The sequence below is a fragment of the Ranitomeya imitator genome, chromosome 3, assembly GCF_032444005.1.
Source record: "Ranitomeya imitator isolate aRanImi1 chromosome 3, aRanImi1.pri, whole genome shotgun sequence".
NCBI lineage: Eukaryota > Metazoa > Chordata > Amphibia > Anura > Dendrobatidae > Ranitomeya > Ranitomeya imitator.
This window is the reverse complement of record NC_091284.1, coordinates 238,025,033-238,048,432: the sequence shown is the minus strand read 5'-3', so window position 1 is coordinate 238,048,432 and position 23,400 is coordinate 238,025,033.

The following is a 23,400-nucleotide window of genomic DNA, read 5'->3' as shown; positions in this document are numbered from 1 at the left end:
CTTTACTTTTTTTTTTTTTTTTTTGCGGTCGCCGGTAAACAGTTAATTACCGGCGATCGCAAAACAGGGGTCGGTAATACCGACCCCGATCGTGCTCTTTGGGGTCTCGGCTACCCCCGGCAGCCGAGACCCCAAAGATTCTCCCGGTGCCGGCCGGCGGGCGCACTGCGCATGCGCCCGCCATTTTGAAGATGGTGGCGCCCACCGGGAGACACGAGGAGCATCGGGGGAGCTAGGTGAGTATTGGGGGGCCACCTGGGACCCCTTTTCTCTGTCCTCCGATGTGCGATCACATCGGAGGACAGAGAAATTAAAAAGAGATCGCTTTTTTTTTTTTTTTTTTTTGCGATCGCCGGTAAACGGTTAATTACCGGCGATCGCAAATGCGGGGTGGGTTAAAAACCCCCCGAATCATGTTCTCTGGGGTCTCGGCTACCCTCGGCAGCCGAGACCCCGGAGAAAATCGGCCTCTGGGGGGCGCTATGGACTTTTTCCACAGCGCCGTTAATTAACGGCGCTGTGGTTTAAGTACCCTTAGCGGCCGCCGTTAAAAGGCGTATCGGCGGTCGCTAAGGGGTTAATCCCTTCACCATTGTTTACCTTTTCTTGATGTTGGACTGAAGGACCCTGGGTAATTCTAAAAATAGCTTGCATACCTTGAGTATAAAAAGACTCAGAGATCACATCCTGGGAGACGGAAGTAACACAGAGCTACCAGCCAGACATTCTGCAAACCACCCCAACAAACAAGAGAAAGGACTGCAGCCAATTCATCATGGCACCATTACGAGGGACACTGATCTATGATTCTATAGGAAACAACCTAGGGGTTTTTGGCTCCGGTTGGAAGGACACAGATCTGATCCAGTGACCATCTCTGAACCATGGATATGTTTGGAGAAAGCCAGGTTTGGGACCCGCTGGTCGCTTGGTTCCATGGAAATGGTCAGATAAGCCAGGTGGTGACTCTCGTGTCAACTGGCTTTGGACCTTGTATGGACTCTATGGACAGTTCTTGGTCATCTCCCTATGCTTGTCGTTACCTCTTCTCTGTGCGTGCATCCACAGATGAAGTAGCGACCCTGGGAGCTCTGACATCATGTCATACTGGAAATACGTGGAGACACAGTGATCTTTTATATGCGCCCATGTAATCAAGCAATTCCAGCCATGTTGGGATTGTTCTGTTTGCTACTGTGTGCTGTGGTTCAATAAAGTATTGCCACACTGTTTTACCTTAACCCTGTGTTGTCTGTGTAGTGTATTGCCCACTGGGAGATAGAGCGGGCATTTAGTGGTATGAGCCGTGGTCCATGCAGTCTTGCTTAAGACAGCCGGGCCAGCGGACGAGAGCACCCACTGACCCCATTTCTCCACACCGACTTTTTCGATTTTAAGAAAAATGTTCATGTTACCGATCATGATTGCAAGTGTACCATATTCGTGCCAAATTTATGTTTGCCAGTCACTTTCCGAACATATTCGCTCATCTCTACTTATAAGTACCAATATAGCAAAGTACAAAAAGTAGAGATTTATGAGACCTCACAGCGCAATAGAAGAGCTAGTAATATAACACTCATGATAGATATATGAGAGCCCAAGCAGTACACAGAGCTGGGTATGTCAGTTGGTCAAATGTGGAACTGGCCCTGAGAAGCAGTCTGCAATAGTGGTGCGGAGGCCAACTACTGAAAAAGTGATCAGGGTAGTAACAACTTTATCTCACTTTTCCCACATGTCCCAAAAATTATACTCACTTTACCACTCACCTTTCTGGTCCCTCTTCTCCTCACCATCAGCTGTCTGGTTATTAGTAAATCTTCTAATCACAAACGCTGATTACACGTGCCTCATTATGCCAGGCCTGGACTTTTGGATGATTCCGCAGAAGATCACTGTACATGTCATGATGTCATCACATAGCAACATTATGCTTGCTTGTGCAGAAACGTCCCATGTCTCATCAGAACTGAAAAAACCTCAGAACATAATAAGGGACATTTAAATCATGCCAAATTTCCCAGAAAAATTAGAATGAGCATCCAAATTCACATTTTGCCTGATCTGCTCATGTCTCTTCTTTATACCCCAGACCAGAGGCGCATCTACCATGGTCGCAGCACTCGCCATCAAAACCGGGCCCAGCAGGTGAGGAGACTGCCGATGCCAGCAAACACTTCAGCTGGATGTGTGTCCTCAGATGCAGATTCAGCAGTAGTGTATAGAAGTGCACAGAACTGTTGCGTCCATGAATGGCAATATACACTGTTGGCCAATCAGAGGCGAGCACCTGCTATCAGCGTGCAAGTGACTGGAGTTAATGGCAGTAACTTCAAACAGTCATCTATATGGATTGGTAGGCTAAAGAAAGTTGAATAAAATGATACCTTGATATCTGTGATCTAATATCTTATTCCAGAGAAATCCACATTCTTTCTTAATTTGTAAATGAACTATTAACATCTATGGGTCGGACGTAGATCTCCCTGAGTCTGCCTCCAGAACTTTTTTTAAAGCAGGTGTTATCAGTGTGAGACATCTAATGACTGACAATCTGCTATCCTAATCTACATCTCACACTGGTAATGCCCATTTCCTTTAAAATAAGTTTTGGAGGTTGATTTACGAGAGATCTGTGTCCGAACAATAGATCTCAACACCTCAATTACATAAAAAAAGTAGACTTCTTGGAAATAAGGCATTGCATTGTAAATTTCAAAGTATTGTTTTATTTAACTATCTATGACCTACATAACTGTATACAGAAGACAGCTTAGGACGGTTGATTATTCTGACTGATATTTACATCACCAGAAAATGTGCAGGTATGCCTGAAGTCATATCAGCTTTCTGTGGCTAATAAAAAAAAAAACACATTTTTGACATTTTAAAACTGAAGCAGGCATTTTTGGGGAAATTCACACAAACCAAATCACAAGTTGTTCTAATTTTTCCAGGACCTTCAAATTTAATAAAATACGACACAAATTCGATTTGCATTAAATTGATTCACTGCTCTCTACTATTTACTACTAGTGATAAGCGAGTGTACTCGTTGCTCGGGTGATCTCTGAGTATTTGTTAGTGTTCGGAGATTACGTTTTCATTGCCGCAGCTGAATGATTTACAGCTACTAGACAGCTTGATTACATGTGAGGATTCCCTAGCAACCAGACAACCCCCACATGTGCCAGTGATGGCACAGCAGAAGACAAACTTGTTTTGGCCACTGAATGTGTTCATGGTCGTTGAAAGAATCGAAAAGGCTTCAAAGGCAGCTCTTAGTAGAATGAGGCAACAGAGTGTTGAGCATCTAAGAAAGGTGGTGGTAGTAGAACCATTTCTTGATCCCTATTCATAATACCTGGTTTATTTAATTATCCAGGGGCCCTAGAAGTGTCCACTAAAGGTGTTGAAGAGCAGACAGTAATAGTATGAGTCAGGAGAAATGCAGAAATCAATGTGGGTGAGAAAATGTCAAGCCATGTCACTGCCTTTTTTGACTGTAATTTATTTAATGACTATATAAAATACATGCTAGAGTTCATGAATTAGACTTTTTCTTTGAGAAACCCAGCTATGAATGTGTGGGCTGTGTGATGCAGTGACCCCTGTAACAGGTAGGGGGCGCTGTATGGTCTCCACAGTATGCGCACAGAGGTGTATTGAGGCCGTGAGAGTGCATGGCACGACTGTGCCATGACTGTGATAATGTGATAAAGTCTGGCAGTATTGTGAATGGCCGATATATGTGTCGCAGAGGGGCAGACTCTGCACTGCCAGCCTGAAGCGATGTGGTGTTCTGGGACCTATAGTCCAACAAGTATTTGGCATGTTTATCATGGGAGGCTGGCAGGGCTAGTTATGTGAGATGGGTCAGACAAACTAGCCACACACACCCACTCCCACCCAGGGGAGTGGTTAAAAGGTATATAATGTGACCAGGGTGTGGGTCACATGCTCCTGTGTGGTTCCAGTGTTTGGATCTGAAGGGTCCAAGTACAAGGTCCTGGAAGCCCATGTTGGAAGTCCTGGGAGTAGGATTCCTGAACAGCACATGGTGGGGCTTTGGACTTGGTGGCCTGGGGTGTTGGACTAAAGTCCTGGATAGCACCTGGACAGGCCACACGCTTGTGTGTTGGGAGGTCCTGGGAGTAGGACCGGATCCCTGAACAGTGCACAGTGACACTGAGCACCTCTATGGTCTGTGTTTGGGAAGCTACCATCCTTCGGTGGGTCTGGACTGACTAAGATATGCCGCATAGCCAAGTTGGTGATTCCCGTGAGGCAGCTTTCCTGGAAGAAAGGACTGACAAGTAGAGTTGAGCGACCTTGACCTTTTTAGAGTCGAGCCGGGTTTCGCGAAACCCGACTATCTCAAAAGTCGGGTCGAGTGAAATCGGCCGATTATGACGTAAAGTCGGGATCGACCGAAACACGAAACCCAATGCAAGTCAATGGGGCAGCATAGTCGGCAGTGAGTGGGGGCCAGGAAAACACCTAGAGTGCCCATTTTAATGTCAAAACCATCCATTCTTCTTAATGAAGCTTGTCAAGCGTAATTTACCTTATAATAATTGGAAGGCATTTGAAATTGGGGGTCATTTGGCTAAAGTTGTGGTGGGTAGGGCTGGTTCAAGTAATTAGTGGGCCCAGGAAATCTGGACCACGTCACGGCAGTGGAGCAGGGAGAGGTAAGTATTTCAACTTTGCAAGTGCTGTGAACCTGAGCAAGCAGGGGGGGCCCACTCGTTGGCATTGGCACTGGTACAGGGCCCCTCAAAGTACAGCGGTGTGTTTGCACGGCGGGGGCGCCTCCCACCGGCAGCAACACTTTTGCATACTATGAGAGGCCCTGTGCCAGTGACGTCGCCAACTAGTATTCCTCCCCCCACCTGATGAAGGAACCTGCACTTTCATCTGCACCTTCCTCTTTGTCCCCGTGTAAGGTGGTATGGTATGCGGGAAGAGCAACCTGACTTTCAGCAGGGTCACAATGTTGTTGTGTAGCGTGCATGGGGAATGTTGCGTTATGGGTCAATGTACCAGCAGACTCATCTATCACTGGCTGGGCAATGGGCAGGATGAGGAGGAAACACAGATATAGGCCCAAATAATAAAGTGGGCTAAATGCAGTTCAAAATTGGTAACACAGGAATAACCAGGGGGCATTGCAGTGGAGGACAACTGGAATGAGAGGCTGACACAGAGAGTAGGCCCAAATCAGTAAGTAGTCGAAATGCAGTTCAAAATTGGCAACCGTAGTAAACAGGTGGCACAGCTTTGTTCAGTGGAGGAGAACAGCAAGGAGTGGCAGACACCGATAGTAGGCCCCAACCCAACTAGTAGGCCAAATGCAGTCTAACATTAACAACTACTTAACGAGCGCCTGAAAACGGAATTTCAGGACAGGAAACCAGGAGAACAGCAAGGAGCGGCAGACACTGTTAGTAGGCCCCAAACCAACTAGTACGCCAAATGCAGTTGTTCCATTTAACCACAATTTAACGAGAGCCTGAAGATAGAAGCTCAGGAAAGGCAACCTGGAGAACACCTTGGAGTGGAACACACCATCTCTCTCCACCCCATACCCATTTTGTAGGCCTAATGCTGTGTAGTTTTCTACAACTACTAAACGAGAGTCGGAAGATCGAAGCAATGGCGAGGAAACCTGGAGAACACCTTGGAGTGTAACACACCATCTCTCTCCACCCCATACCCATTTTGTAGGCCTAATGCTGTGTAGTTTTCTACAACTACTAAACGAGAGTCGGAAGACCGAAGCAATGGCAAGGCAACCTGGGGAACACCTTGGAGTGTAACACACCATCTCTCTCCACCCGATACCCATTTTGTAGGCCTAATGCAGTGTAGATTTCTACAACTACTAAACGAGAGTCGGAAGATCGAAGCAATGGCGAGGAAACCTGGAGAACACCTTGGAGTGTAACACACCATCTCTCTCCACCCCATACCCATTTTGTAGGCCTAATGCTGTGTAGTTTTCTACAACTACTAAACGAGAGTCGGAAGACCGAAGCAATGGCAAGGCAACCTGGGGAACACCTTGGAGTGTAACACACCATCTCTCTCCACCCGATACCCATTTTGTAGGCCTAATGCAGTGTAGTTTTCTACAACTACTAAACGAGAGTCGGAAGACCGAAGCAATGGCAAGGCAACCTGGGGAACACCTTGGAGTGTAACACACCATCTCTCTCCACCCGATACCCATTTTGTAGGCCTAATGCAGTGTAGTTTTCTACAACTACTAAACGAGAGTCGGAAGATCGAAGCAATGGCGAGGAAACCTGGAGAACACCTTGGAGTGTAACACACCATCTCTCTCCACCCCATACCCATTTTGTAGGCCTAATGCAGTGTAGTTTTCTACAACTACTAAACGAGAGTCGGAAGATCGAAGCAATGGCGAGGAAACCTGGAGAACACCTTGGAGTGTAACACACCATCTCTCTCCACCCCATACCCATTTTGTAGGCCTAATGCTGTGTAGTTTTCTACAACTACTAAACGAGAGTCGGAAGACCGAAGCAATGGCAAGGCAACCTGGGGAACACCTTGGAGTGTAACACACCATCTCTCTCCACCCGATACCCATTTTGTAGGCCTAATGCAGTGTAGTTTTCTACAACTACTAAACGAGAGTCGGAAGACCGAAGCAATGGCAAGGCAACCTGGGGAACACCTTGGAGTGTAACACACCATCTCTCTCCACCCGATACCCATTTTGTAGGCCTAATGCAGTGTAGTTTTTTACAACTACTAAACGAGAGTCGGAAGACCGAAGCAATGGCAAGGCAACCTGGGGAACACCTTGGAGTGTAACACACCATCTCTCTCCACCCGATACCCATTTTGTAGGCCTAATGCAGTGTAGTTTTCTACAACTACTAAACGAGAGTCGGAAGATCGAAGCAATGGCGAGGAAACCTGGAGAACACCTTGGAGTGTAACACACCATCTCTCTCCACCCCATACCCATTTTGTAGGCCTAATGCTGTGTAGTTTTCTACAACTACTAAACGAGAGTCGGAAGACCGAAGCAATGGCAAGGCAACCTGGGGAACACCTTGGAGTGTAACACACCATCTCTCTCCACCCGATACCCATTTTGTAGGCCTAATGCAGTGTAGTTTTCTACAACTACTAAACGAGAGTCGGAAGACCGAAGCAATGGCAAGGCAACCTGGGGAACACCTTGGAGTGTAATACACCATCTCTCTCCACCCGATACCCATTTTGTAGGCCTAATGCAGTGTAGTTTTCTACAACTACTAAACGAGAGTCGGAAGACCGAAGCAATGGCAAGGCAACCTGGGGAACACCTTGGAGTGTAACACACCATCTCTCTCCACCCGATACCCATTTTGTAGGCCTAATGCAGTGTAGTTTTCTACAACTACTAAACGAGAGTCGGAAGATCGAAGCAATGGCGAGGAAACCTGGAGAACACCTTGGAGTGGAACACACCATCTCTCTACACCCCATACCTAATTTGTAGGCCTAATGCAGTGTAGTTTCCAAGAACTACTAAACGAGAGCCGGAAGATCGAAGCTCAGGAAAGGCAACCTGGAGAACACCTTGGAGTGGAACACACCATCTCTCTACACCCCATACCCAATTTGTAGGCCTAATGCAGTGTAGTTTCCAACAACTACTAAACGAGAGCCGGAAGATCGAAGCTCAGGAAAGGCAACCTGGAGAAGACCTTGGAGTGGAACACACCATCTCTCTACACCCCATACCCAATTTTTGGCCTAATGCAGTGTAGTTTCCAACAACTACTAAACGAGAGCCGGAAGATCGAAGCTCAGGAAAGGCAACCTGGAGAACACCTTGGAGTTGAACACACCATCTCTCTACACCCCATACCCAATTTGTAGGCCTAATGCAGCCTACTTTCCGACAACTACTAAACGAGAGCATGAAGATCGAAGCTCAGGAAAGGCAACCTGGGGAACACCTTGGAGTGTAACACACCCTCTCTCTACACCACGGAAGGGCTGATTCTTAGGAAGGAAGGCTGTCGGAAAGAAGCAGGGCGCGTCCGAGGGTGATTATATTCTTATTAGGTATATACTCACCCTCGGACGCGCCCTGCTTCTTTATTTGTAATGAATGTTTATTTGCAATGTGGTTTTGACTTACTCTATTTTTTTGGTAAATAATGATTTTATTATTTTCATTGTTTTGCATCTTCTTGGCAATAATATAAAGAAGACGCGACAGGACAACACTCGGTGGATGCCATATCTGTGTTTTAAATTGAAAAAAACTTTCAGTTAACTACTTGCAGGAGAAAGTTATTGTAGCTGGTGGCCATTTTTAGTACTGTACCAGATTTTTGTTGTATGTGTTTGTTTTTAATGTTAAAATGTCTGCATTTGATATCACTCCAGTATTTTCTTTTTTATAAGCAAAATACTTATTTTTATATTTTCTGATGTTGGTTCAAGGGGTACACGGGCAGCAGTAGACAGGTCAGTGGAGGCCTAGTGGAAGGAGGGACCGCAGACAGGCTTCGAAGCCCTAACATAATAAATTGGGCTGGCTGTAGGCAATTTAAAATTGGTTCCAGGGGAACCCGGGCAGCAGTAGACAGGTCAGTGGAGGCCTAGTGGCAGGAGGGACCGCAGACAGGCTTCGAAGCCCTAACATAATAAATTGGGCTGGCTGTAGGCAATTTAAAATTGGTTCCAGGGGAACCCGGGCAGCAGTAGACAGGTCAGTGGAGGCCTAGTGGAAGGAGGGACCGCAGACAGGCTTCGAAGCCCTAACATAATAAATTGGGCTGGCTGTAGGCAATTTAAAATTGGTTCCAGGGGAACCCGGGCAGCAGTAGACAGGTCAGTGGAGGCCTAGTGGAAGGAGGGACCGCAGACAGGCTTCGAAGCCCTAACATAATAAATTGGGCTGGCTGTAGGCAATTTAAAATTGGTTCCAGGGGAACCCGGGCAGCAGTAGACAGGTCAGTGGAGGCCTAGTGGAAGGAGGGACCGCAGACAGGCTTCGAAGCCCTAACATAATAAATTGGCCTGGCTGTAGGCAATTTACAATTGGTTCCAGGGGAACACGGGCGGCAGTAGACAGGTCAGTGGAGGCCTAGTGGAAGGAGGGACCGCAGACAGGCTTCGAAGCCCTAACATAATAAATTGGGCTGGCTGTAGGCAATTTAAAATTGGTTCCAGGGGAACCCGGGCAGCAGTAGACAGGTCAGTGGAGGCCTAGTGGAAGGAGGGACCGCAGACAGGCTTCGAAGCCCTAACATAATAAATTGGGCTGGCTGTAGGCAATTTAAAATTGGTTCCAGGGGAACACGGGCAGCAGTGGCCTGGTCAGTGTAGTAGTAGTGGAAAAACGGGCCGCAGACAGGCTTCGAAGGCCTAACATAACAAAAATTGGGATGTAGGCAATTTACAATTGGTTCCAGGGGAACACGGGCAGCAGCAGACAGGTCAGTGGAGGCCTAGTGGAAGGAGGGACCGCGGACAGGCTTCGAAGCCCTAACATAATAAATTGGCCTGGCTGTAGGCAATTTACAATTGGTTCCAGGGGAACACGGGCGGCAGTAGACAGGTCAGTGGAGGCCTAGTGGAAGGAGGGACCGCAGACAGGCTTCGAAGCCCTAACATAATAAATTGGGCTGGCTGTAGGCAATTTAAAATTGGTTCCAGGGGAACCCGGGCAGCAGTAGACAGGTCAGTGGAGGCCTAGTGGAAGGAGGGACCGCAGACAGGCTTTGAAGCCCTAGCATAATAAATTGGCCTGGCTGTAGGCAATTTACAATTGGTTCCAGGGGAACACGGGCAGCAGTAGACAGGTCAGTGGAGGCCTAGTGGAAGGAGGGACCGCAGACAGGCTTCGAAGCCCTAACATAATAAATTGGGCTGGCTGTAGGCAATTTAAAATTGGTTCCAGGGGAACCCGGGCAGCAGTAGACAGGTCAGTGGAGGCCTAGTGGAAGGAGGGACCGCAGACAGGCTTCGAAGCCCTAACATAATAAATTGGGCTGGCTGTAGGCAATTTAAAATTGGTTCCAGGGGAACCCGGGCAGCAGTAGACAGGTCAGTGGAGGCCTAGTGGAAGGAGTGACCGCAGACAGGCTTCAAAGGCCTAACATAAGAAAAATGTCAATACAATGGTATTGACAGTGCCAGGCATTGAAGGATGTCAGCGCATAGACTAAACATTGGTGGAGCTGTGAGAGAAAATTTTGCAAGTGGTAGAGCACTGTTTGACCTGGGGGGGGACTGTCTTGTGGCCGGCGGTACAGGCCCAGGGCCCCTCATATTACAACGGTGTGTCTGACGTTGGGTGCGCACCACCACCTCCAGACACTTTATTGTACTATGAGGGACCTAGTGGCAGTGCCGTCGACCAAAAGCGGGCACACCCACCTCTTCAGACAAACAGTACTCTCACGGGTGCTGGCGCCAAGTGGCGATACCACGGCCCCGTGTGGGGACTTTGGCCATTTAGGGAGGTGTTAACATGTCGGATGCTGGACAATCAGGTGCTGCAAATTACGAGATTGGAAAAGTCGTTCAGAATAGTCCACAGGCAAGACCTTTACATAGGAAAGCTAGGTGTCAGCCGGGCAAGGTGGGGCAAAAGATTTCGAAATCCAGTTGTGGTTCATTTTAATGAAGGTTAGATCATCTACATTTTGGGTAGCCAGACGAGTCCTTTTTTCTGTTAGTATTGAACCTGCAGCACTGAATACTCTTTCTGATAGGACACTAGCTGCCGGGCAAGCAAGCTCCTGCAATGCATATTCTGCCAATTCTGGCCAGGTGTCTAATTTTGATGCCCAGTAATCAAATGAGAATGACGGTTGAGGGAGAACGTCGATAAGGGATGAAAAATAGTTAGTAACCATACTGGACAAATGTTGTCTCCTGTCACTTTGAATTGATGCTGCAGTACCTGTCCTGTCTGCGGTCATAGCAAAATCACTCCACAACCTGGTCAGAAAACCCCTCTGGCCAACGACACTTCTGATTTCTGCCCCTCTAACACCTCTGGTCTGCTGGCCCCTGCAGCTCGTGTTAGAACGATCATGGGCGCTGTGTGCAGGGAATGCCAGAAGCAAACGGTCAACAAGAGTTGATTGTTTGGTTGCTAATATTAGTTCCAAGTTCTCATGTGGCATTATATTTTGCAATTTGCCATTATAGCGAGGATCAAGGAGGCAGGCCAACCAGTAATCGTCATCGTTCATCATTTTTGTTATGCGTGTGTCCCTTTTGAGGATACGTAAGGCATAATCCGCCATGTGGGCCAAAGTTCCAGTTCTCAAATCTGTGGTTGTGCTTGGTTGAGGGGCAGTTTCAGGCAAATCCACGTCACTTGTGTCCCTCCAAAAACCAGAACCCGGCCTTGCCGCGCCAACAATTTCCACTGGCCCCGGAAAAGCTTCCTCATTAAAAATATAATCATCCCCATCATCCTCCTCGTCCTCCTCTTCGCCCGCTACCTCGTCCTGTACACTGCCCTGGCCAGACAATGGCTGACTGTCATCAAGGCTTTCCTCTTCCTCAGCTGCAGACGCCTGATCCTTTATGTGCGTCAAACTTTGCATCAGCAGACGCATTAGGGGGATGCTCATGCTTATTATGGCGTTGTCTGCACTAACCAGCCATGTGCATTCCTCAAAACACTGAAGGACTTGACACATGTCTTGAATCTTCGACCACTGCACACCTGACAACTCCATGTCTGCCATCCTACTGCCTGCCCGTGTATGTGTATCCTCCCACAAAAACATAACAGCCCGCCTCTGTTCACACAGTCTCTGAAGCATGTGCAGTGTTGAGTTCCACCTTGTTGCAACGTCTATGATTAGGCGATGCTGGGGAAGGTTCAAAGAACGCTGATAGGTCTGCATACGGCTGGAGTGTACGGGCGAACGGCGGATATGTGAGCAAAGTCCACGCACTTTGAGGAGCAGGTCGGATAACTTTTCAGGAAGCACTGCACCACCAGGTTTAAGGTGTGAGCCAGGCAAGGAATGTGTTTCAGTTGGGAAATGGAGATGGCAGCCATGAAATTCCTTCCGTTATCACTCACTACCTTGCCTGCCTCAAGATCTACAGTGCCCAGCCACGACTGCATTTCTTTCTGCAAGAACTCGGACAGAACTTCAGCGGTGTGTCTGTTGTCGCCCAAACACTTCATAGCCAATACAGCCTGCTGACGTTTGCCAGTAGCTGCCCCATAATGGGAGACCTGGTGTGCAACAGTGGCAGCTGCGGATGGAGTGGTTGTGCGACTGCGGTCTGTGGACGAGGTCTCGCTTCTGCAGGAGGACGTGGAGGAGGTGGTGCGAATGGCTACAGCCAACTGTTTCCTAGACCGTGGGCTAGGCAGAACTGTCCCAAACTTGCTGTCCCCTGTGGACCCTGCATCCACCACATTTACCCAGTGTGCCGTGATGGACACGTAACGTCCCTGGCCATGCCTACTGGTCCATGCATCTGTTGTCAGGTGCACCTTTGTGCTCACAGATTGCCTGAGTGCATGGACGATGCGCTCTTTAACATGCTGGTGGAGGGCTGGGATGGCTTTTCTGGAAAAAAAGTGTCGACTGGGTAGCTCATAGCGTGGTACAGCGTAGTCCATCAGGGCTTTGAAAGCTTTGCTTTCAACTAACCGGTAGGGCATCATCTCTAACGAGATTAGTCTAGCTATGTGGGCGTTCAAACCCTGTGTACGCGGATGCGAGGCTAAGTACTTCCTTTTTCTAACCATAGTCTCATGTAGGGTGAGCTGGACTGGAGAGCTGGAGATCGTGGAACTAGCGGGGGTGCCGGTGGACATGGCAGACTGAGAGACGGTGGGAGATGGTATTGTTGCCGCCGGTGCCCTAGATGCAGTGTTTCCTACTACGAAACTGGTGATTCCCTGACCCTGACTTCTTTGGCCTGGCAAAGAAACCTGCACAGATACTGCAGGTGGTGCAGAAAATGGTGGCCCTACACTGCTGGAAGGGATGTTGCGTTGATGACTAGCTTCATTGGCCGAGGGTGCTACAACCTTAAGGGACGTTTGGTAGTTAGTCCAAGCTTGCAAATGCATGGTGGTTAAATGTCTATGCATGCAACTTGTATTGAGACTTTTCAGATTCTGCCCTCTGCTTAAGGTAGTTGAACATTTTTGACAGATGACTTTGCGCTGATCAATTGGATGTTGTTTAAAAAAATGCCAGACTGCACTCTTTCTAGCATCGGATACCTTTTCAGGCATTGCAGACTGAGCTTTAACCGGATGGCCACGCTGTCCTCCAACAGGTTTTGACTTTGCCACGCGTTTTGGGCAAGATACGGGCCCGGCAGATGGAACCTGTTGCGATGTTGATGCCTGCTGCGGCCCCTCCTCCTCCGCTTCAGAACTGCTGCCGCCTGCACCCTGTTCCCCCAATGGCTGCCAATCGGGGTCAAGAACTGGGTCATCTATTACCTCTTCTTGTAGCTCGTGTGCAACTTCGTCTGTGTCACCTTGTCGGTCGGTGGTATAGCGTTCGTGATGGGGCAACATAGTCTCATCAGGGTCTGATTCTTGATCAGCACCCTGCGAGGGCAATGTTGTGGTCTGAGTCAAAGGACCAGCATAGTAGTCTGGCTGTGGCTGTGCATCAGTGCACTCCATGTCAGATTCAACTTGTAATGGGCATGGACTGTTAACTGCTTCACTTTCTAAGCCAGGGACGGTATGTGTAAAGAGCTCCATGGAGTAACCCGTTGTGTCGCCTGCTGCATTCTTCTCTGTTGTTGTTTTTGCTGAAGAGGACAAGGAAGCGACTTGTCCCTGACCGTGAACATCCACTAATGACGCGCTGCTTTTACTTTTACCAGTTTCACGAGAGGAGGCAAAAGAGCTAGAGGCTGAGTCAGCAAGATAAGCCAAAACTTGCTCTTGCTGCTCCGGCTTTAAAAGCGGTTTTCCTACTCCCAGTAAAGGGAGCGTTCGAGGCCTTGTGTAGCCAGACGACGAACCTGGCTCCACAGCTCCAGACTTAAGTGCAATATTTTTTTCCCACGACAACCTGATGCTCCACCACTACCACTACCCTCATTACCAGCTGACAATGAACGCCCCCGGCCACGACCTCTTCCACCAGACTTCCTCATTGTTTTAAAAACGTTACCAAACTAACGGTATTTGTTGCAGTCACACAACTTACACGGTGAGCTATAACTTCAGTATGATTTAGCTACCCCTTTACAGGTGGGTGAGACCACAACGAAAATCAGGCACAATGTTGCACACTCTGTTGTTGGTGGCAACAAATGAGAGAGATGCGACACACGCAGGACTGTCACTGAAGCGCAAATGTAAATATTAATCTCCCACTGATTTGTGTTTTTTTTTAAAAAATGAGACTTTAGAAAAAAAAAAAAAATGATTTTTTAAGGAAGAATTTATAAACCAAATAAAATGAAATGATTTTTTCAGGGAGAATTTAGAAAACAAATAAAACATAAAATAGCCTTTCTAGGGCCCAGTGAGTGAGAGAGGACGCACACAGGAGTCAGGAGTGGCACACAAGCCCAGAGGCCAATATTTATCTCCCACTGATTGATTTAGTGATTTTTCAGGTAGATTTTGGAACCCAAATCAAGCAAAAAAATTAATAGGCTTTCTATGGCCCACAATTGGAGAGAGAGAGATGGCACACCCAGGAGTCAAGACTGGCACACAAGCAGAAAGGGCAATATTAATCTCCCACTGATTTGATTTTTTTTTTTTTTCAGGGAGACTTTAGAAAAAAAAATACAAAAAATGAATTTTTCAGGAAGAATTTAGAAACAAAATAAAATAAAATGATTGTTTCAGGGAGAATTTAGAAAACAAATAAAAAAAAAAAAGGCTTTGTAGGGCCCACTGAGTGAGAGAGGACGCACACAGGAGTCAGGAGTGGCACACAAGCCCAGAGGCCAATATTTATCTCCCACTGATTGATTTAGTGATTTTTTCAGGTAGATTTTGGAACCCAAATCAAGCAAAAAAATTAATAGGCTTTCTATGGCCCACAATTTGAGAGAGAGAGATGGCACACCCAGGAGTCAAGACTGGCACACAAGCAGAAAGGGCAATATTAATCTCCCACTGATTTGATTTTTTTTTTTTTTTCAGGGAGACTTTAGAAAAAAAAAATACAAAAAAAATGATTTTTTTCAGGAATAATTTAGAAACCAAATAAAATAAAATGATTTTTTCAGGGAGAATTTAGAAAACAAATAAAACAAAAAATAGGCTTTCTAGGGCCCACTGAGTGAGAGAGGACGCACACAGGAGTCAGGAGTGGCACACAAGCCCAGAGGCCAATATTTATCTCCCACTGATTGATTAAGTGATTTTTTCAGGTAGATTTTGGAACCCAAATCAAGCAAAAAAATTAATAGGCTTTCTATGGCCCACAATTGGAGAGAGAGAGATGGCACACCCAGGAGTCAAGACTGGCACACAAGCAGAAAGGGCAATATTAATCTCCCACTGATTTGTTTTTTTTTGTTTTTTTCAGGGAGACTTTAGAAAAAAATAATACAAAAAAAATGATTTTTTTCAGGAATAATTTAGAAACCAAATAAAATAAAATGATTTTTTCAGGGAGAATTTAGAAAACAAATAAAACAAAAAATAGGCTTTCTAGGGCCCACTGAGTGAGAGAGGACGCACACAGGAGTCAGGAGTGGCACACAAGCCCAGAGGCCAATATTTATCTCCCACTGATTGATTTATTGATTTTTTCAGGTAGAATTTAGAACCCAAATCAACCAAAAAAATAAATAGGCTTTCTATGGCCCACTATTTGTGAGAGAGATGGCACGCTCAGGACTGGCACACAAGCCCAGAGGCCAATATTAATCTCCCACTTTTTTTTTTTTTTTCCAGGGAAAATTTATAAACCCAATAAAAAAAATAATAAATAGGCTTTCTATGGCCCACTATCTGAGAGAGAGAGATGGCACGCTTAGGACTGGCACACAAGCCCAAAGGCCAATATTAATCTCCCACTGATTGATTTATTGATTTTTTCAGGTAGATTTTGGAACCCAAATCAAGCAAAAAAATAAATAGGCTTTCTATGGCCCACTGAGAGATGGCACACACAGGAGTAAGGAGTGGCACACAAGCCCTGAGGCTAATATTTTTCTCCCACTGATTGATGTAGTGATTTTTTCAGGTAGATTTTAGAACCCAAATCAAGCAAAAAAATAAATAGGCTTTCTATGGCCCACTGAGTGAGAGATGACACAGACAGGGATGGCACTCTAGCAGAAATGCCAATCTTAATCTCCCACAAAAAAAAAAAAAAAAAGGAACTGTCCTTCAATTACTATCTCCCTGCAGTAATCTCAGCCAGGTATGGCAGGCAGCAATAAGGAGTGGACTGATGCACAAATGAAATAAAAAGTGTGGACAAACAAACAAGATAGCTGTGCAGAAAGGAAGGAACAAGAGGATTTGTGCTTTGAAAAAAGCAGTTGGTTTGCACAGCGGCGTACACACAGCAATGCAGCTATCAGGGAGCCTTCTAGGGCAGCCCAATGAGCTACAGCGCTGAGGGGAAAAAAAAAAAATGTAGCTTCCACTGTCCCTGCACACCGAAGGTGGTGTTGGGCAGTGGAAATCGCTACAGCACAAGCGGTTTGGTGGTTAATGGACCCTGCCTAACGCTATCCCTGCTTCTGACGAAGCGGCAGCAACCTCTCCCTAGGCTCAGATCAGCAGCAGTAACATGGCGGTCGGCGGGAACGCCCCTTTATAGCCCCTGTGACGCCGCGGACAGCAAGCCAATCACTGCAATGCCCTTCTCTAAGATGGTGGGGACCAGGACCTATGTCATCACGCTGCCCACACTCTGCGTTTACCTTCATTGGCTGAGAAATGGCGCTTTTCGCGTCATTGAAACGCGACTTTGGTGCGAAAGTCGCGTACCGCATGGCCGACCCCGCACAGGGGTCGGATCGGGTTTCATGAAACCCGACTTTGTCAAAAGTCGGCGACTTTTGAAAATGTTCGACCCGTTTCGCTCAACCCTACTGACAAGGAGTCAGCAGGTGGAGCAGGAGCTCCCGTCAGGTACTTATACAGACTGTTGGTGCTTGTGATATGAACTGTGTGGTAACCCACGGCAACTGGTCAAGAAAGGACCAGCGTGTTTAGTTGCTGCAACCGTAATGTCTTATGTTGGTGCCTGTTGTGTTCCATGGGCATTAATGAACTGTATGGCGTGCGGTCACCCACGATAACTGGACACAGAGGTTCGGCGTGTTTAGTGACCATGTTTCAAAGCCGTATACTATGATGTAAAGACTGTGTGCTTGCTGTTCATATTTCTGCGGCTTATGACTCCATAATAAACCACATGGACTGTTAAAGTGAAAACCCGTGCCTAAGTGCTTGAATCCCATGCCAAGCGAGTGTCCCCCAATACATTCAGTAAGTGCAATCTTACAGCTGCTAATTCTGAGGTAACAGCCACTAGTGGTGTTTCAGCTTCTACAAGTGTTTCTATTCCTGTTATTTAAAAAGGTGTTAGAGATGCAGTAACACATGCTAAAGAAGTGCTAATATCTCTCATTTGAAATGTTATCTCCCTTTGTATAGTCAAGTAAACATTTAGCAAAATGAAATCATTGAAATGTTTACATCTTCCAAATATTCCATGATTAAACGTTACATAACAAAAACTTGGAAGCTACATTAGGTCTGAAGGTGAAACAAAAAGATTGAATTGATTTTAACAATTTATAGCAGATATTCTGTTTGTTCATTGCAGCTCTGGAGGAAAACCAACCTGACAAATGCAATCTTCTCTTTCATAATTAATAATAATAATAATAATAATAATGATAATTTTATTTATATAGCGCCAACATATTCCGCAGCGCTTTACAAATTATAGAGGGGACTTATACAGACAATAGACATTACAGCATATCACAGTTCAAAATAGTTACCAAGAGGAATGAGGGCCCTGCTCGCAAGCTTACAAACTATGAGGAAAAGGGGAGACACGAGAGGTGGATGGTAACAATTGCTTTAGTTGTTCGGACCAGCCATAGTGTAAGGCTCAGGTGTTCATGTAAAGCTGTATGAACCAGTTAACTGTCTAAGTATGTAGCAGTATAGACACAGAGAACTATTAACTGCATAAAGTGTATGAGAACATGATGCGAGGAACCCAATTATGTTTTTTTTTTTTAATATGCCACACAGGGATAGTTAGGTTAATGCGTTGAGGCGGTAGGCCAATCTGAACAAATGAGTTTTTAGGGCACGCTTAAAACTGTGGGGATTGGGGATTAATCATATTAACCTAGGTAGTGCATTCCAAAGAATTGGCGCAGCACGTGTAATGTCTTGGAGACGGGAGTGGGAAATTCTGATTATTGAGGATGCTAACCTGAGGTCATTAGCGGAGCGGAGGGCATGGTTAGGGTGGTAGACTGAGACCAGGGAGGAGATGTAGGGTGGTGCTGAGCCATGGAGTGCTTTGTGGATGAAGGTAATAGTTTTGTACTGGATTCTGGAGTGGATGGGTAACCAGTGTAATGACTGGCACAAGGTAGAGGCATCGGTGTAATGGTTGGTGAGGAATATGATCCTGGCTGCAGCATTCAGGACAGATTGGAGCGGGGAGAGTTTGGTAAGAGGGAGGCCGATTAGGAGAGAGTTACAATAGTCCAGACGAGAATGAATAAGTGAAACAGTAAAGGTACCGTCACACTCAGCAATGCTGCAGTGATATAGACAACGAGCCGACCTAAACTAGATCGCTGGAGTGTCGCTGTTTAGGTCGCTGTAAGGAAGTCAAACACAGCAACTCCAGAACGATGCAGGAGCGATCCAGTGATGTAACGGTGACTCACTTCTCGTTCTCGCTGGTTGTTAGCTCCATGTAAAACGTTGCTGGCGTCATTGCTTTTGATGTCAAACATGACGATACACGCCGACCTGGCAACGAAATAAAGTTCTGGACTTCTAGCTCCGACCAGCTATGGCACAGCGGGATCCAGATCGCTGCTGCGTGTCAAACACAACGAGATCACTGACAAAAAGAAAAAAAAAAAAAGGGGTCGAGCTGCACAGCCTTATCTTTCAGCAGATCAGCGGCGATGATTCACAGCAATCAGCCTTCAGTGCAGGGGGTGGTCGCATAGAAGACAACTGTGCACATATGACTAAGAGCAGAAAAATGCGGCAGCACTCACCCTCTAGTGGTCCAATGCTTTTATTCAAGACATGAGGATTTACAGCTTCATGGTCCGAGGGAGTGCAGGTGAACGGGAGGTGAGCAGGGAATGACGACGGCCGTTTCACGCTGATCAAGCGCTTCAACAGGTCTCAAGAGATCAAACAGGAAGTTGTACAAAAAAATTAAGCAGTTAGAGAGGTAATGGTAAGGACTTTTTAATTGAAGAGGTTGTTCACTACTTTAACATTGATTATCCATCCTTAGGATAGGTCATCAATGTTGGATTTGTGGGGGTGTGCCACCCAGTACCCCTGCTTAGAACAGCTGATCAGTAGTAGTGGAAAATCTCTTTAAAGAAAATTAGAAAGAGATTAGATTATCACAGTAGATAGATATGCATTTAGGATAAAAAAAAAGTTAGTTTCATACCTCTCCTTTAGTAGAATTCTATTGTTTAGATTAGATTATCTATGTGGGTTGTCAACATGAAGTTGCTCAACTACAGAGTGAACCATTTATATGGATACACCTAAATAAAATGGGAATGGTTGGTGAAGCATCACTGAATCATTGTTTTTTGGGGTCTGTTTTAATGGTGGTCATTTTTAGAGATGAGCAAACCTTTCAAAATTCGGTTCGGTTCACCGAACGTCCTGATGTTCGCCGAACTGTTCAACGAATGTACCCTAACCCCACTAAATTCAATTTGAGTCCAAATCAAATGTATGCACAACACCTTAAGATGTGACAAAAAAGCTTTCCAAATAGCTAAAATTAGGGGCAGACACCATGAAAAGTGGCATCGATTGACCCAGAGTAGAAATTTGCTAATGGCACAGCAGAAGTCAGCCATGGGTCATGCATGAGGTATCAGGGCCTGGGCCAGCAGTTACAGCTTGGAATTGAAGTTCCAATGAAGACCTGGTGGTTATTGGAGTATTGTAAGCCTTATTAGCTGGATGCACTAATACTTCATGTGACAGCTCCAATTTTTTTCCCCAGACACACTCAGATGGCACAAACATCAGTTTCATAGAGTACTATTGGTAGAAAAATGTAAGGAAAGTAACACAAGTAGTTGACTGATCAATTGACCTACAGTAGAGCATTTTATAATGGCGCAGAAGCAGTCAGCCATGGGTCATGCATGAGGTATCAGAGTCTGAGCTAGTATTTACAGCTTTATATTGAAGTTGCAGTAGCAACAGCAGGCACAAAAGCCATGACAAAGGTGGCATAGACTGCAATAAAGCAAGATCAATGCATGACAGTAAAAACAACATCGTCGCCTAGACTGCCCAGTCTACGACTGGGGAGCAAAAGTGGTGATTCATAACTTGTAAATTTTGATAAAGTATAGGTTGTCAATACTTTCAGGGGACATCCAAATGAGCTTATCTATCAGGACACCACCAGCTGTGCTGAAGACAGGTTCTGAGAGAACATTGGCTGCTTTGCATAGCAAAACCTGCATGACAGCAAAAACAACATCATCCTTCAGACTGCCCAGTCTGCGACTGGGGAGCAAAAGTTATTGGAGATCCATAACTTGTTAATTTTGATGAAAATTAGGAGATCTATACTTTCAGGGGACATCCGAATGAGCTTATCCATCAGGACACCACCAGCAGTGTTGCTGACACGAGAGAATGCTAGCTATTTTGCATAACAAAACCCCCAAGGCGTGACCGACGAGCTCAGGCCACTCTTCCATTTTTGAAGACCAAAATGCAAAAGAGTCCAAATTCCCCCTGATGACATTGATATTGACCTCAAGATACTTCTGCACCATCCTCTCCAGTCGTTCACAACATGTCAGACTTGTACTCTGTTCTGCTGGTGCACGGGCTGGTCTAAAAAATGTGTGAAATGACTCATAGAAATTGCTTAATCTACTTACACTGTTGCTGCTAATGTTTTTGTAATGACACATTGACATTCTTGGGGTTGGAAGTCTAGACCTGCGATGCACACTGTGTGCCTCACCAGTCCTAAGATTACATCTCTGTAATCAGGATAATAATGGGTGACCGCATTGAAGCCCATATAAAAAATTATATATATCCCAGAAGATCACAAAACAGCAAAAGGGGATTCATACAGTAGATAAATAACATTTTATTAAGCATATAATTTACACACAATTAGGACAAAAGTGTACATGGGTTGAATGCAGCTAAAAAAACACACACATTGGTACCATAGAAGATTGCACCAGTAGGTGCCAGAGTTAAGAGAAAATAGATAAACGTATCTCAAAAAACACGACCTCCTGACGAAGCCGTAGGCGGTGAAATGCACATTGAGGCATAGCGTGTCTCACAGACACAGTGGCACACAGAGAGCAGCATGTCGCAAGGTAAAAGTATTTTATCTCCATCTTGATTATTACTTATCCTGACACTGTAGACAATAAATGCTAACCTCATGTAAAACTGCTGTCTTTCACTGGATATCAGTACCTATTGTCTGAGTTTATGAACGGCTGCTAGCTACATAGATCTTTACCTTGTTTCAACGTGGCCATGTATTTCAATAGAGCACTCAGTGAACCACGCAGCCCTCCGGTGTAACTGGCAGTTTGCAAGATAATCGGGCATGATAAATATAGAGTCTAATGGCAATTTTTGCCTTTAATAGGATATGATTATCCATTTTATAAACTGAACACTATTTTTGTTGTCTGCTTCTCTTAAAATCTTGTGTGCGGTTGTGTTTTTTGAGACACGTTTATCTATTTTCTCTACACTCTGGCACCTATTGGTGCAATCTTCTATGGTGCCAATGTGTGTGTTTTTTTTAGCTGCATTCAACCCATGTACACTTTTGTCCTAATTGTGTGTAAATAATATGCTTAATAAAATGTAATTTATTTACTGTATGAATCCCCTTTTGCTGTTTTGTGATCTTCTGGGATATATATATATCATTCTTTATATGGGCTTCAATGCGGTCGCCCATTATTATCCTGATTACAGAGATGTAAGATTACGCCGCTTTTTCTGAGCAACTTTTTGGTATATATAATATTAGGCACAAGGGGATATATTCCGTTTTGGCTACGGATCCTTTTTAGGTTTATACCACTCCTAAGATTGTCTGCAAGCATGTTTCGATACATTATCCTCTTCATCTCCTGAATGTTGGGCATCCATCACCACTTCCTCCTCATCTGCCACTATTTGTTCCTCTGCTTCTGCACATTCACTTACACTTTGTCTGGTACCATGAGCCCTCCCTCGATGGCTGTAATCTACCCTCCCATGGCATCCGCCTGTGCAAGGACAGTTCGGAGCTTAGAGATATTGTTATCCCTTCCACATCCTGCTGTGATTCCACCTCCTCACGCCAAGAATTAAAAGTGTACTCCAGCATGTACATGACCGGAATAGTGATGCTGATGATGGCATCATCAGTGCTAACCATCTTAGTAGCCATTTAAAAACTGTGCAGAAGGGTGCAGAGGTCCTTCATCTGTGCCCACTCTGCGAGTGTGATTTGCACCACATCGTTACTGCGTTGGCCCAAGCTATGCAAAATGACATTGTGCTCGTCGCTGACACCACAGTTGCTGCAACATGTGCAGAGTGGAATTCCATAGTGTCGAAACATTGCAACGCAAACAGTTAACTGGTAGTTCGAAAGACCTCTGTAGTGACACAAGTTGAAGATCTGCGGGGTTGTGATTGCCCTAAGCGAGCACACAGTGACCATTCATGCTGCGACAGTGGTGGAGAAATTGATGTGCCACCAGGTTGAGTACATGAGAGATGCAAGGCACATGTGTGAGGTTTCCCCATCATAGGGCTGCCACCAGGTTTGCACTGTTATCACACACAGCTGTCGTAGCTGTTTTCGTTCTGACCCAATGTCAGACATGACAGATCATCAGTGAGGCCAAATCAGGAGGTTACGCCTGTCATTTTCCAAGCAATTTTGGAGACAAAGGACACCTCACACATATTCTGTGAGCAAGTCACTTTTATCTGATATAATGCAGCAATAGGCAGTATTTTATACCATTTACAACAAATGTAACTCTCAATGTAATTCATGTAGCCCCCACCATCACCTAGGGTCATACTGACCTTTATTTCTCACCACTTACCCAGAACATGTTGTGGCTAACTATTAACCCCTTAATCCCATATGACGTACTATCCCGTCCAGG